General features: G+C 36.6%; 1 pseudogene; it reads left to right on the top strand.

Moving 5' to 3' along the window:
• Window positions 1-2,777: 2,777 nt before the first annotated feature.
• On the top strand, window positions 2,778-6,024 carry LOC119529767 (annotated as a pseudogene).
• The last annotated feature ends 413 nt before the right edge of the window (window positions 6,025-6,437 follow it).

The following is a 6,437-nucleotide window of genomic DNA, read 5'->3' as shown; positions in this document are numbered from 1 at the left end:
GTAAGTTGGCTGTAAGCATAATGAAGAAATATTCTACAAAAATTCTATTTTAGGGTTGAAGAAATAGAGCATAGTTGTCCAAAGCCATGAGTTGAATAGGAGAGAGAAGGAAACAAAGAAGATTAAATGCAGATAGGCCAGACTAAGAGTTTATATTAGTATCCCTCGGACGCCATAACAAAATACCATTACTGAGTGGCTTAAAACAAGAGAAATTTATACTCTCACAGTATTGGAGGCTAGAAATCTGCAATTAAGGTATCGCAAGGGCCCTGTTCCCTTGGAAGGGTCTAGAGAGAGTCCTTCTTTGCCTCTTCCTAGCTTCTGGAGGTTGCTGGCAATCCCTGTCATTCCATTGCTTGTAGCTGCATCACTCTGATTTCTGCTCCATTTTCATATGGCTGTTTTCTGTGTGTGTGTGTGTGTGTGTGTGTGTGTGTGTTTGTATGTCTCCACGTCTCTCTCTTCTTATAAGAACACCAGTTGTTGGATTTAAGGACCTATCATAATCCAATATGGCTTGACCTGACTGCATTAAAAAGACCCTATTTCCAAACAAGATCACATTCACAGGTACTAGAAGTTAGGACTTCAATAAATCTTTGGGGGAGTGAGGAATGACAATCAAATTACCAAAACGTGTCTTTTTCAGTTCCTCACATATACAATTTTTATGAAGTGTGATAGAAGTTTCATGGATTACTGCAAATTTATTCCTTCTAAAATGTTTCATAGCAACTTAGAGAATTTCTTTAAACATTTTCCTTTTAGATAGTAATACTCCCTCCTTTCTCCTTCTCAGATAAGCATCTTTGAAAATGCTGATTAATAAAATAAAGACGCAATTTTTTTTTTTTTTTTTTACTTTTCCTGTTTCTTATCCTGATGGGAAGTGAAATGATTCAGTCCCTGATCAGCTTCTCTTGCATCCATGGATGCTCAGCATCATGTCATTCTCTTGACTATTGGGTCATTAGATCCTGACCCTTTTTACTTTCTCTGCTATTTCCTTTAGGCAAGGTTTCTGTGTAGCTACCTTGCCACTTATCTTTTTATATCCCTAGCCATGTGGAAATCAAATGTTCTTGTGTCTACATTTCTCATTTCTTTGGATTGGCACCATTTCATCCACACTTTCATCCTACCTTACATTGATTTTACAGCATCCTTATGTTTATTTTACTTATAGTTTTTCTTGTTCGTTTTCCACATGAATCTTACACTTCATCAATTTTGTGGCAGTCCGTTCAATAATTCAACAAATCTGATATCTTAAAATGTGTTTTCAGATAAAATAATGTGTTTTATCTTCATTTCCTTTTTAGGCCCTGTAACTTTGTTTCCCATTTCTTTTTTCACTTTCTAATGATTTTTAAGAAATTACTATATTTCCAACAGTCTTAGAGTCATTGTGGATTCAATAATCCTGCCTGAATTCTTGTCCTGTTCTTCTAGGTTCTTACTAGAATAAAAACACAAAAATTATAAATTCATGTATACATCCTGACTCTCCTTCTTCCAGTTGAAAGCCTGGTAGATACATTTTCTTATTAATAGCATAAAAAAATCTCTTGATGCATTTAGTCTATCATTGTAAGCCATAAATAGCTAATACACACATGGATACGTAATCCAAAATCAAATTTTTATATTAAAAAATATAGAACTTCATAAAAATAAATATTTACTGATACTATTAAAACTTTTAAAAATTGTTTTAATAAATGAAAGTACTTTTCACCCCACCAGGCTTACCCTCCAAGATAAAAATTGATGATGGTTACTCACCTTTCCCCACTTTCTCCTCCACTCATACAGATATAGCAGTATGTATATCATTAGCTGTTTTTGTTTTATATAAAAAATATCTATTTTTACATATCTCTTTCCATATATGCTGTTTTAGTTTCCTAGGCTGCTCAAAGCAGATACTGTGAAATGGTTAGGCTTTAAACAATGGGAATTTATTAGCTTACTGTTAGAGTCCAGTAAAATGTCCAAATCAAGGCATCATCATGGTGATGTTTTCTTCCTAAAGACTGGCTGCCTGTGATCCTTTGCTCCTCTGTCACATGGCAAGGCACATGGTGGTGTCTCCTGGTCTCTCCCTTCTCTTCCAGGTTTCCTTGCTTCCAGCTTCTTGCTCCTGTGGTTTTCTTTTTTTTTCTCTCAGTATTCATCCTGTTTATAAAGGACTCCAGTAAGAGGATTAAGACTCACCCTTGGCCATGTCTTAACTGGAATAATCTTATCAAAGGTCTTTCTTACAATAGGTTTACACCCATGGTAATGGATTAGCTTTAAGAACATAATTTTCTAGGGTACATACAGTTCCAAACCACAACCACCACATACATACAGACACACACACACATTTGTTATATATCAGTATGCAACCTGCTTTCTCCCTTAAAATTAGATTATGAGTGTGTTTCTGGTTTATTATACATGGTACATTTCCCTTAAAAAGATGCATAATAACAATTGTACTTCAGGCTGTTTACAATTTTTGGTAATACATACAATATTGCATTACATATTATATATATATTATATAATATATGTGATAATTGTTGAATCATGGTATATACATATTTTATATGTCTATGCTTATTAATTCCTATAATTTCTGATTTTACAAATAAATATAAATATAATTTTGCTTTTCTTATATTTTCATTTCCCAACTCATGTTCTTATTCTCTAAGTCTTATGCATTTTAAAATACATAAGGACTTCCTCATTGGAGCCGCTGCTGCCGCCGCCGCCGCTACTTGCTCTCCGGCGAGCCGGAGTCTCCGTGCTATGCCCTCGGTCCCCGGCCGCGCGGAGCCGGGATGCGCTGCTCCTGCTGTAGGTCCTTATCATGGAGACCAAACGGGTGGAGATTCCTGGCAGCGTCCTGGACGGTCTCTGCAGCCGATTTATTTTGCATATTCCCAGGGAGGAAAGAGACAATGCAATCCGAGTGTGTTTTCAGATTGAACTTGCCCATTGGTTTTACTTGGATTTCTACATGCAGAACACATCAGGATTACCTCAGTGTGGGATAAGAGACTTTGCTAAAGCTGTCTTCAGTCATTGTCCATTTTTGCTGCCTCAAGGTGAAGATGTGGAAAAGGTTTTGGATGAATGGAAGGAATATAAAATGGGAGTACCAACATATGGTGCAATTATTCTTGATGAGACACTTGAAAATGTGCTACTGGTTCAGGGGTACCTAGCAAAATCAGGCTGGGGATTTCCAAAAGGAAAAGTAAATAAAGAAGAAGCTCCTCATGACTGTGCTGCTAGAGAGGTGTTTGAAGAAACTGGGTTTGATATTAAAGATTATATTTGTAAGGATGATTACATTGAACTTCGTATCAATGACCAGCTTGCTCGTTTGTACATCATTCCAGGAATTCCAAAAGACACAAAATTTAACCCCAAAACCAGGAGATAAATTCGGAACATTGAGTGGTTCTCTATTGAGAAATTGCCCTGTCATAGAAATGATATGACCCCAAAATCCAAACTTGGTTTGGCACCTAACAAATTTTTTATGGCCATTCCATTTATCAGACCATTAAAGGACTGGCTTTCTCGAAGATTTGGAGATTCCTCAGACAGTGACAATGGATTTTCCTCAGCTGGTAGCAACCAGCTAAACCCAGTGTGGAAAAATTGAGTCGAACCAAATTCCGCGACAGTCAGCAGTTATTTCCTGAAGGTTCTCCTGGTGACCACTGGATAAAGCACAGGCAACAACTGCAGCAAAAGCCATATAATAATCATTCTGAAATATCTGACCTTCTAAAAGCAAAGAATCAAAGTATGAGGGGAAATGGCAGAAAACAGTATCAGGACTCACCTAATCAGAGGAAAAGAACAAATTGAGTCCACAATCATCCAGTTAAGCAGCAGAATCCCTTGATGAAATGTGAAAAAAGACTTCATCCACGAAAACTTCAGGATAATTTTGAAACAGATGCTGTATATGACTTGCCTTGCTCCAGTGAAGACCAGTTGCTAGAACATGCTGATGGACAGTCTGTGGCATGCAATGGACATTGCAAGTTCCCATTTTCATCCAGGGCCTTTTTGAGTTTCAAGTTTGACCATAATGCCATAATGAAAATTTTGGACCTTTGAAAGCAGCAGATGTGTTGTAGCAGTCCCAAGATCAGAGACCTGTTGCATTTGAGTAGGTGTCTCTTTGAGCCTTACCTTTCTCAGGTGTTTTAAGGAAACGCAGGGAGGCAATGATATTTCTGAAGAGATTGTTCTCTGTGCAAAAGAAAGAGTGAAAAGAAACAGAAGTTTGAACTGTAAATGCAGTTGTAACCTTTTATACAGATGTACCTTTTCAGTGTTTGGCTAACTAGACTTTTTTTCCTTTTTTTTGAGGGTATTCTTTCTGTGTGATTGTGAATTTTATTTTGTAATTTGATCAAGAAAATAATGCTCAAGTCATCAAGTAGCCAAGTTAATGGGTATGCTCTATCTGCCCATTACAGTGATTGCAATAATAGTTTACTTATATTAAAATTAAGGGAAACTTAAAATGCACAAGTATTAAATGAACTTAAGTGCTGAAATGTCATAGAAGTCAGGATTGTAGGTCATCTGCTTTGGTGGCATTTTGCATATTTCTCTGCTTCTAACCACTTGGCTCTAATCCTCCTCTGCTTGGAGTCTTGTTGAAAGGTTTCATTTAGAGCCAGCTTCTGCAATATAATGTTCATGTTCAAAATGAACTCTTAGCACTTCATTAAAGGACAAAGTCTACAGCTTGGAAACAGGAATTGGGGCAGGGGAGTGTTGATGCTGTAATTTTGAGTTGTGCTACATGCAGTTAGTAAACCCGTTGAGACTGCTGGGGAGAGGGTAGCAGAGAACCTGGAAGCCAGGACCCACCAACTACTTTGGTCATGTCTTTACCATCCTGCCTTTGATCCTCTAGACTTGTATAATGATTTTGTTCTTGTGAAAATTTCTTCAATATTACAGTTGTGTAAATATATATGTAAAACTGATATTTTTAGATTTTACATTGTGTAGAAACTGATGTTATATTAGTTTCCATTTGTGGTAGTAGCAAAGACTGTCAAGCTTTTAAAATTGGCATGCCGAAGCCTCTAGATGACGGAGCAGTGGGGGAAAGTACATGCATTTTACCCAAGTAAAAACAAAGTATTTCACTAGGGAGGGTCAAAACTTCAAAGTAACATACATTACTCACTCCTAGGAATGTATCTAGATCCTTCTTGATTCTTAATTCCAAATAGGGGTCATAATGCCCCTTTTAAGAAGGATTTCAGCGATAATTGAGGACAATCACCAAGACTTGAAGCGGGCTTTAGTGTTTTGGCTGCATCTGACCTCATTGAAGGTATTTCTTTGGGGGAAGGGGGATTGTGTGCGTATGTATGTGTGCGCACTTGTCATGTGGGTTTTTAAATCTTTTATAAAGTATGGTATCCAGAAAATACATCTCTGCTTATAAACATTATAGTAGAAATCTTCATTCTGTATAGTAGCCTATTTAATGGGGCTCTGTTTAACCCAGTGGGACTTGAAAAGAAGGCACTGTTGTAAGGAATTCACTTGGTATAACTTTGCTTTTAGCTTTTAAATGGCTTAATTTTTAAAAAGAAATTCTGTTTATTAATGAAAGTATCGCCCTCTTGGTGCTCAGCTGGAGAATTCACAATTATAGCAGTGCATTTAGAATTAGGTTATCTAGAATCCTGCATCTTTTAATGTGACAAATTTGTGAATCTTTCTGTGACTTCTTTTTAAAAAAACAAAATGCATTTATATGGTTGTATTTGTAAGCTTTAGTGTTGTTCTTTTCAGAAATAAGATTTCTTTGCTTGGGTCTCCTTGAGCCATATTTATAATTGGTCCCAGCATTACATATTTCTGTCAGATTGTTAAGGGAGTGAAAATTTAGTTTTGCCTGGCAGGTGAATCATTTTCTCTCATTTACTAGTATCCACAAACCATTTAATTTTTAGTGTTTGTGTATTTTCTTTTTAATTGAGTACTTTGGTCAGTCTTTCTGGTGCTTAGAGTTAAATTTTTCAGCTCTCAGTACCAGAGCAAAAGAGATTAGTTACCAGAAGTATGGCCTCTGCTGGTGTTGAGCCTCTTCAGGAACCAGCTGATTATCTCTTTTCAATTACAGGTAGTTTGACTATGGTTTAGTGTTATTGCTATTGTGCTGCTTCATTTAATGCACTGTGGAACAAAATAAGGGTATTGTTGGGATGGGATTATGGTAATTTTAGGCTGTTAGATCTCTTGAGAGTTTGAGATAAAAAATGGTAAAAGATGTGAGTGATGTGAATTAACTATGCAGAATTTGTATAAATTGGATGTACTTATTTTATGTACATCTGCTGTTCTTATTCCCTCAAACCTGCGTATTAGTTTCTCAGTGTTTACTTTGA

This window comes from Choloepus didactylus, chromosome 1 (assembly GCF_015220235.1).
Source record: "Choloepus didactylus isolate mChoDid1 chromosome 1, mChoDid1.pri, whole genome shotgun sequence".
In the NCBI taxonomy this organism is placed as follows: domain Eukaryota; kingdom Metazoa; phylum Chordata; class Mammalia; order Pilosa; family Megalonychidae; genus Choloepus; species Choloepus didactylus.
Note: the sequence above shows the minus strand (reverse complement) of the source record. Positions and strands in the feature narration are given on the sequence as shown.